A 10301-nucleotide genomic window follows, 5' to 3' on the forward strand; every position below is an offset into this window, starting at 1 on the left:
TAACACACAAAGCCCATTTCTTTTGGCATGCTTTCTATACTTAGGTGTATGTTGAATTTTAATTGCACAAATGGACTTTGAAAAAGACATAGTCAGTTGTTCATTTCTGTTGTGCCACTGACAGATATTTGGACTGATTTCCATTTCTTTCTTTCTTTTTCAATACGGTATTTCTTTTTTATTGAAAATTATATTTTTCATACTGTCTTAGTCAGTGTTCTATTGCTGTGAAGAGACTCCATGACCATGGCAGCTCTTATAATAATAAAAATAAATCATTTAATTGAGGTCTGTTTACATTTAATTGAGGCCTTCTTACATTCAAAGTTTTAGTCCCTTATCATCATGGTGGGAACCATGGTGGCATGCAGGCAGATATGCATGCTGCTGGAGAGGTAGCTGATCAGTGGGCAGTAGAAAAAGAAAGAGAGAGAAAGGGAGGGAGGGAGGGAGGGAGGGAGACAGAGAGAGAGAGAGAGAGAGAGAGAGAGAGAGAGAGAGAGAGAGAGAGAGAGAGAGAGAGAGAGATAGATATTGGGCCTGGGTTTAGCATTTGAAACTTCAAAGCCTACCCCTAGTGATACATCTACTAACAAAGCCCACATTTCCTGTCAAGTACCACCACTCTCTACTGACCAAGCATTCAAATACATGAGCCTATGGGGGCCATTCCTATTCAAACCATCACATACTTAACATATTGTGATCATGGCTTTCCTCCCTAATCTTTTCCCAGATCCTTTATACCTCCCCACCCATCCAACTCCATGCCTTTTTTTCTTTTTGAAAACCAAACTGGCAAATAAAAACAAACTAGAATAAAATAAACAGAAAAAAGCACGAGAAAGACATAGACATCTACACACACATACCCACCCACCCACCCACACATACACATGCACACATGCACACATGCCTTAATCACCCTCCCCAATCAGAAACCATAATATATAAGCAAAATGACCACTCAAAGCATTATGAAACAAACAAACAAAAAACCTCCAAAAATAACATTGAATTTGTTTTGTGTTGACCATTGATTGCTGGACATGGGGCCCACTCTTATGTATGTTTTGTATACCTAAGAGATTTCATTGGAGAAAACTTATTTTTCCTTTGCAAGTAGTTAACAAATTGGAGACTGATTCTGGGTTAGGGATAGGTGCTTGTCTCTACTTCTTCCTCTCAGTGCTGGGACCTTATCTGGCTCAAACCTATGTAGGACCTGTGCAGGCTGCCACAATCTCTGTGAGTTCATATGTGTGTCTTCCCTTTTATGTCTGGAAGGCACTGTTTTCTTTGGTGTCCTCTATCCTCAGCAACTCTTACAATCTTCCCACCTCCTCTTCTGTATAGTTCTTTGAGTTCTGAGGAGGTTTTCAGGAAACATCCTTTTTATGACAGAGTGATCCAAGTTCTCTCACTCTCCACACATTGTCTAGTTCTGGAATCTTGTATTAGTTTCCATCTAATTAGCTTCACTGATGGTGGATGAGTGAAACGTTGGTCTATAGTTATAGCAGAATGTCATTAGGAATGATTTTATTGCTCCATTCCTTTAGTAGAAAAATAGTGTTTGGCTTTCCCCCTGGGTCTACGGCTTATGTAGTCTCAGGGTTTTGGTCACCTAAGTGATGTCAGGTATGAGTTCCAGCTCATGGATAGGGCTTCAAATCTAATCAGATTGTAGTTGGTCACTCCTACAACTTTTGTCCCACTATTGCACCAGTGTGACATGCAGGCAAATGACCACTGGATATTGAACAGTTTACTGGTGGGTTGGTATTACCATTATTCTCTGGTAGTACACAGGGTACCTTTTAGTACCATGATTACTATGGGTAAAGGTTCTGGTTAGGCACCTGTTTGACTTTTCCATGTTCAATGAGATATGTACGCATTGTCTTCAGCAATAGGGTCTTACCATTAGTTTTTGGAGAGCAATCAATAGCCTTGGCAATCACATGAGTTGTTTGGGATATTATTGGGGCCCCTTTGACCATCAGCTCAGTCAGATATAACTTGTTACTGGCATTATAGAATTGATTTATTGGAAAGAGATGCCTTGTTGAAGCTTTGTGTTCCCCACTACTTAATGATTTTTGTTTATAGTTCTTTTATACTTGTATATATTTTAATAAACTCCTACTACATTAGAGTTCTACATAACCTCTCAAATGGCCCTTATTTCTGTCTTCCCCATATTCCCTCTCCTACTTCTCCTTCTTCTCATCCATTTAATCCTCTCATTCTACTCTCCCAAACTCCCCCGATGTATGTTTTATTTTCCCTTCTTTGTAAATCTTTCTCTTTCCTCAAGTCCCTTACTTTAAACCTAACACCTGTGATTATATGGAACATAGCATGCTTATCAAAAAATTAGAAGGTAACATGCACATGTAAGGGAATCACACCATATTTGTCTTTTTGGGTCTGAGTTACCTCATTTAGGATAAAACTTTTCTAGCTGCATCCATTTCCCATGAATTTTATAATTTATTATTTTATACTTCTGTCATTGCAATGCCTTGTGGGGCGCTGAGCTATGAGAGACAACCAGGCGCCTGGTCAAACAAGCTTCTGAACCCCTGAGACCCTTTGGGACGGCAGGTATTCAGCACTGTTCCTGGTCCCCTGGCTCTCTCAGCTTCTGCCCTTCACAGCCCCTCCCACAGAGAGAGGTTGAGAGCCAGGCTCTCCTCACATGCATATGAGGCATCCCCAAAACCTCAGACTAAGCCAATGGGATTACCTTCTAAAACCTTCACCCACCCCAAACTGTATATATTGAGCTTAATTGAGAAGTAAAGCGCACACAAGAATCATCCTGTTGTCTGAGAGCTTCTGTCATGGACCCTCCCCTCTTCTCCAGCTAGCGGGGGATGGGGGGGGCGCTCTTACCAGCTCCAGAGCTGTTAACACTGGGCAAGAGATCTCTCTTTACCTGCTACCTAGCAGGCACTTCCCGGCTTAGCAAAGAGCTGTAACACTTTAGAAGACCTTCCCTGCTGACACTCTACCCTGGACCACCCACTGGCAGGGGCAGTGAGACAGCAACAGAGACAACGGCTGTTTGCACCCTATCCTTTGCCAAGCCAGAGACTTTGTGGAACTCATCTGGAGCAGGGTCCGACAATGCCTCTCTTGTGGGTGTACCAGAAAAACCATAGAACAAAATTTTAGAGAAGGAATTGTATCAAGTTTTAATTTTGGAAGCTATTGTCACATTTTCTTCAATGAGAAATTAACCGCAAGTACTGCCCCCAACAAAATGTGAGGGTATGCACACTGTTATGTTGTGTGATATCAAAATTAGTTCTTCTAATTGTATTTCAAATTAGTTATAGTTTATTAGTAAAAAACATACTAAAATAGTATAAAAGCAATAAGATAGTAAGTGAAATTTTCTAAGTCTTTAAGGTTGACAAGCTCCAGAGGTAAGCATGAATAGATTCATCTGTTACAGCTTTTAAGATCTAGTACGTATGCATGTATGTATGTATGTATGTATGTATGTATGTATGTGTCTGTCTTCTATAATCATCTATTTATCTATAATCTATCTACCTATCATCTATTTCTACAAATCATCTATATGAATAATGTTTATATAGATCTTTTACATACATATGTAAGCATTATATAGCAATACTTGGCAACTTTAAAAAGTGATGGTGTTATAGATATCTTTTTGGTGAGTTCATATAATGCTGGTTTGTTGTATTTTGTTGCCATATGCTATAGTGTGCCGTAGTTATTTAATCTATATTGTATGAATGGAAGTTTAAAATCTATAGATGTTCTCATTGCAATAAGTGATGAAATGCATTATTTGTATGTATGTCCATGTACCATGTGTGTTCCTGGTACCTATGAACTTCGGAAGAAGGCATTGGATTTTCTGAACTGTAGTAACAGATGGTTGTGAACTACCAGGCAGTTGCTGGGAACTGATTTTGGCTCCTCTGTAAGAGCATCAAATGTTCATTCTCTTTTTGTCTTTGCCATTTGCCAAATTGGGTCAGCTGATTTTTGGTTCTTGAGTTGTTTTCTTTTATATATGTTTGATGCCAAGATGCGAGAAACACAATTGTCCCTGAATAAATGATTTCAAAGAAACCCATTCCTATGACTATCTATGGAACAGAATCTTACCTCTCATCATACACCCAAATCTGCTCAAAATGTGTCATGTAAGACCTAAAAATAAAACTATTAGAAGAAAACACAAAGAGAAATCTCCACACTACAAAGAACTTTTGAATGCCGCCTAACGGGCAGGCAGAGAAAGAAAACCAGACTTACAGTGTTACATCAAGTCACAGAACTTCTGCATGGCAAAGTAAAGAACATTGGTGGGATATTGCCATCGAAAACTATGTATCTGGTAGGCCGTGGCTGTTTTCCTGACTGCTGCTGTGCTGAATACCAGGACCAAAAACATGGAGGAAAGAAAGTCTTTTTAAAAACTATTTCACAGCCCACCATTGAGGGAATTCAGGGAAGGAATTCAAGCAGATACATGAAGCAGGAGCTGTGTTGGAACTTGAATTTGGTGGCTTTATTGCAGACCCATGCTTAGTTAGCTTTCTTATTTCTCAACTGAAACCCCCTTCACAGGTAACTCTAGGCAGTCTCACGATGACAGTTAAAGTCAAGTAGGACAATGGTTAATGTTGATATTATATGTTGGAGTAAAGGGTGAAATCGTAAGTTAGACTTTGTTGGAGTGGATTGAATATATGACAATGTACAGACTGTCTTGGTCAGGGTGGAAGTGACTAGAACAATATAGAAAAATCTTAAAAACACAGCCAGCTTCAAAACAGCAAAAACCTCTAAGCTGTGGCTACTCAGTGAGTCATGTCACTTAGTCTATAACTTTACCCATCTTTCTTTTTAAGAAGTAGAGAGACAGATCTTTATTTTAAACTCTGATGTTAGCATTTCCCACCAACTCTGGGAGCAGAGATCTTCACCAGCCTTCATTATATGTTTGTTTGTTTAGGTACTGTATTTGTAAGGGCCTTGTCAGCAGCCATTGCTGTCTTCTCTGATGCCTGCTTAGCAGTTTTTGCTTCCTTGGCAGGCCTTATAGTCTGCTCTTGCTGAGCTTTCCTAACTTCTCGTTTCTGATTCCTCTTGGCCATTATATCAGCAAGAGATGCACCAGTTACGGCTCCCTGGAATTTGACTGCATAGCGGGTTCTTTTCTTTGGAATTTTCCCTGACTGTTCTATCTGTAGAGGTCAGTTCAGTTAAACTCCCGAGGATTCCTTTTGTAAAGAAATGCAGACTCATATTTTGAATGAAGAAATTGGAAAAACTTCCAGTTTGTTCTGGCATAGCACTGCCCATGTCTGGGGTAGATCTTGGACTCCCTGAAAGTGCACAGCTTGACCTTCATGGTGATAGATACAGGCCTGCTGGAAAAAAGATGGCCCCTATTATGGTATTTTTTTTTTTTATGTTCATGCTGAGTGTCACATTTAGGAGACAGCTGCATGAGGCTGGGATTTGAAATTATTTTTAATTTCTGTGATTGTCACAGCAATCTTGGGCTCATTCAACTGGGAGTCAAAATATCATTCTGATAGAGAGCTACAGAATTATTCCATTCTGTTCCTTTAATTCTTTACTTCTTATAAATGCTATGACACGTCTCTTCCACAGAGTAAGAAGCAGTTGTGACTTAGTTTAGTGGATTACATTTACTTTAAATAAAAGTACATGCAACTCTAAATAATAGGTCTTGGCAACATCACCAGTGTGATGACCAAGAGAATTATCAGGCATGTTCTGATATGATCAACAGAGCAAACTGACCCAAAGACGAGTAAACTGAAGCAGCTGAAAAAATAGAAATAAAAAGTAAAGTAAAGAAATTATTATTTTTGTCAGTTATATGATGTTCATTTAAAAAAGTGTAAATCAATCATGGGCAAGAGAAAGATGGAGTGGAAAAAACAAAGATTGTGTGTGTGTGCATGTGTGTGTGTACTCGCATGCGTGCATGAGTGTGTTTGTGTGTGTCTGTGTGTATGCGTGCATGCCTGTGCTCACATGCATGTGTGAGATAGAGATAGAGAGACAGCTAGAGAGATGGAGCTAGAGCTAGCTAGATAGGTAGGTAGGTAGGTAGGTAGATAGATAGATAGATAGATAGATAGGTAGATAGGTAGATAGATAGCAAGTGGCTAGGGGAAGGATGTCTCAGGAGACAGCAGGACATTTACCACTCAGAGTCCATTTCTGAAATGTCTAAGTGTTCCTCATTAAATGCTCTTTATTTTTGGATCTTCCTGGACTATTATGAAATGGCTAAGAGGATAGGATAATGTATTCACCACACCAGCTAGGAAGGCCTTAGAGAAGGGGAATATGACATTTTCCCTCACAGCTGAGAGTCATGGTGAATTAGAGTCTAAAATATCTCTGAGAAATTATTCCTGAAAAATGAGATAATACCTAAATTCTAAATAGAATATATTGCCATCTAACACAAACTTGCATATTTTATTCTTCCCCATAAAACAATAAATTATATTCATTTGTCAGTAATGGCCTATCAGCGAGCTAAAATTTAATTAAAAATGAGGGAATTAACTAAATTTATTTTATTAGGAGAATAGTAACTAGAAATATGACCTTTCCAAATTAAACAGGAAGAAACTTTCAGTGTTCTCTCTGGACCCCTGTTAGAGATATGTGACTTTTGGTTACTTACAGTTGTCACATCATTTTAACTTTCTTATCAATGAGCTGAAATATTTTACAATAATTACTTTTCAAACTTTGCTTGAAAACACAACCACATACATAGGTTTCTAGACACAATTCTCTTACTTTATAACTACAACTGCATAGATGACCTGCTACTATTTTCCTCCAGGGTGGTATCATGTAGTGATTCCATAACCCAAAATAGCTGGGCTGATGGAACTAAGAACAATATCAAGAAAAGATCATTTAGTAAATCAAGAGAATGTATTATCTAGCAACATGTGCAGGTACATATGCTTGTGTGTGTGTGTGCATGCACCAGAAGGGTGTGTGAATGTGTGTTAGCACACATGGAGGCCAGAAATCAATCTTAGATGTTGTTCCTAGGATCTGTCCATTTTGTTACTTGATACAGGGTCTATCATGTGAACCCCCACCTTATTTTGTGTGACAAAGTTTCTATCTGAGGATGTGGAGATCACACTAATTGTGCTGGGTTATATGGTCAGGAAGCTCCATGAACTTCCCTGTCTCCACCTTGTAAACACTGGGATTATTATTATATGCTTCAATGGCCAGCTTTTTACAGGGTGCTGGGGACTGGACTCAGAGCTTCATGCTTGCATAACAAGAGCCTTTACAACTCAGCCACCTCACACCTGCTAATGCTATCTCTATCTTTTTAAACTGTAAAAAGGCAGATATAGAAAGAGGGAGTGAAAAATATTGCATTAATACACATAGTCAGCTTAAATTTGGTAGTGTATACCTGTAAACTATGCATGTTGGAGGTAGAGGCAGGAGGATCTGAACCTCAAACTTGATCTTGGCTAGCCTGGGACTCTTGAGAACTTGACTTTAAAACAAACAAACAAACAAACAAACAAACTTCCATAAAATACGATGGTTGCTGCTCAAAATTCAAGTTCTCGTCCTCTACGAGCTCATGAATTGTCACTGATAGTGTGCATTAGTCACAAAGTAGAAAAAAGCCTCGGGGGATGAATTTTAACGTGGACATTTCAGCCAGCAGAGATTTGAGTTGGGTTGTAGTATTATGCAGCTAGCATGACATAATTTCTTAGCATCAATCACAGGCAAACTTTTGAGTAAATACCTTGTTTTGGTTGCTGTGGTGGTTTGAATGAGAAACATCTACCATATACTCAAGTATTTGAATACTTGTTCTCCCCTTGGTGGTGATGTTTGGGGGGAAGTTATAAAACTTAGTATGTGATACCTTGCTGGAAGAAGTATGTCACTGGGTGTGGACTTTGAGTCTTTATCACCTTGGCCCAGTTCTAGTTCTCTCTCTCTCTCTCTCTCTCTCTCTCTCTCTCTCTCTCTCTCTCTCTCTCCCTCCCTCCCTCCCTCCCTCCCTCCCTCCCTCCCTCCCTCTTTGTCTCCCTGTGTGCACGTGAGTTTGGGGTTAAGATGTGATTGTCTAGCTTCCTGCTGTGGCTGTGGCTGCCTGCTACCATGCCTTCCCCATCATTATGGACTCTGTCTGGATTAAGCTGAAATAATCTTTCTTTCTTAAGTTGGTTTTACTCATGGTATTTTATTGTAGAAACAAAAAGTAACTCCTATATCTTTGTTAAAAAATGTCACCCATTTTAATCCTCAGAGCCATTTTAACAGAAACATTTGGTTTCACTTTAATTATCACTGTGTTACACATGTGATTGGACTAGTGTCAACTCATTTCTATTAAAACCATGTGAGTAGGAGGAGTTCAGTTATCTGCTTAGCAGGTTGAAAAGGTATCCCCATATAAGAAGGAATATTTCTTACTTTCAGTTTAAAATTCTCTCATGCTGGAAGTTTTTGTGAATCTACAATACAATTTTCTCTCTTAAAACAAACAGATAAATAGACAATAAAACCCAAACAACCCCCCCAAATAATCATATGTTGCACTTCTATAAGAATTGTCTATAATTTTGAAGACTTAGTCATCATTAATTGTCTTAATATATGCATGTCTTGAAATGGATAATTGGGCTAGGTATAAGATACTGGTGGCCGTTTATTTACTTTTAAAGCTTGATGTGTGTTATTATATGATTTTTGGGTTGCTAATGAGGAATGTGATATTATTAGGATGCGTTCACCTTAGGTGAGTTAGAGTTTCTCCCTTACAACTTTTAATGTTGCTTCTTAATAAGAAACTACACTTTGTGTTAAACTTTTCACAAAACTAATTATCGGATTAAAACTTCAATGGTTGTGGAGAGGCTCGTCCACAGACTAATTAAAATTTTTCTTGGGCTCTCTTAAGCACCCTTAATAGTCAATCCTTCCCTCCTCAGCATCTGACATAAAATCTTTGAGACTATCAAGTAAACTCTTTGGAGTGCATTAATTTAACAAAGCATTGGCTTCCACCCAGTGTTAGGAATGTCATCAGATAGCATCTGTGGCTTACAGCAAGGATTTCCCACCTGATGTTTCCACCAATGTATTTTGAAAGTATCTTGATTTATAACTTTCTTAGTCCTGTTACTTTAAAACTCCACAAAACTGTAGTCACTGCTTGAATGGAATTTGGGATAAACTCAATCTGTGTCCCTGGGCCATGGCCAATCTTATTGGACTCCAGAATAAACTTCCTCTTATGCTGTGGTTTTGACATTATGACTATGGCATGTTGTAGAGAGGTTCTTCTCTGGCCAAGTCTATTTTGGATCCTGTATCTCTCTTATGTTTGGCTGTTCACTTCTTCCTCTGGGCTTGGGAAATTTTCTGTTACAATTCCATTGAATAAAGTGTTATGTTTTTAGACTTTGTCTTAGCTTCTTCTACTCTGTGCAGTTATAGGTTTAGCCTATTGATTGTATTTCAGAGTTCTTGAAACTTTTTTTTTCCTTTTATTTAACCAGCATTATTCCCCAGAGGGGTGCACCATTCCTGGAGGTCCTGCAATACCAGGTCGATGTGTGGAGTGGACAGAGCAAGCTCCCATTCCAACTCCTAGTTCCAAAAATCCATTTAATATATTGTCCTCAGATAGAGGACGTATCAGATATTAAACTGATAAGAACAGATACTCACTGGATCTTAGCCAAAAGGTTGAGAAGCGACTCTTGAAACTTTTGTTTGTGATCATTAACGTTTTCTTATATGTATCTGAATTTATCATTGTCTACATTGTCCTCTAGCCTTGACATTTATTTATTTTTACCCTCATCTATTCTTGAGTTTTTATATAATTACTGACTTTTTTTTTTTTAAAAAAAACCAGGTATCTGAAATTTTTTTGTCCCCTTGCATTTCAGCTCTTTAATATCTTGGTTTTGAACTGTGGGCTTGTAAAAGTTTTGTGTGCACACACACACATAGTTTATACACACATGTATATAAGCATACACATATAAATCATGTGTGTGTGTGTGAATATGTGTGAGTGTGTTGTGTTTCATGCATTTGTGTGGATGAGTACATCATTTTCTGGCTTTAATTTTTTATTTTTCACTTTTTTTGTAAAAAAAATCTATCTATCTATCTATCTATCTATCTATCTATCTATCTATCATCTATCTACCTATCTACTTTGTCTTGGAAACAAGGGCTTATTG

General features: G+C 38.4%; 1 non-coding gene and 1 pseudogene across 1 annotated transcript; both read right to left on the reverse strand.

Moving 5' to 3' along the window:
* Positions 1 to 4940: 4940 nt before the first annotated feature.
* Positions 4941 to 5419, reverse strand: LOC117721343 (large ribosomal subunit protein eL24 pseudogene; annotated as a pseudogene).
* A 4198-nt stretch (positions 5420 to 9617) lies between these two features.
* LOC117722103 (U2 spliceosomal RNA) lies at positions 9618 to 9807 on the reverse strand. The gene has a single exon (XR_004608501.1). It is a non-coding gene; the product is annotated as a U2 spliceosomal RNA (small nuclear RNA).
* Positions 9808 to 10301: the final 494 nt, after the last annotated feature.

The sequence above is a fragment of the Arvicanthis niloticus genome, chromosome 16 (assembly GCF_011762505.2).
Source record: "Arvicanthis niloticus isolate mArvNil1 chromosome 16, mArvNil1.pat.X, whole genome shotgun sequence".
NCBI lineage: Eukaryota > Metazoa > Chordata > Mammalia > Rodentia > Muridae > Arvicanthis > Arvicanthis niloticus.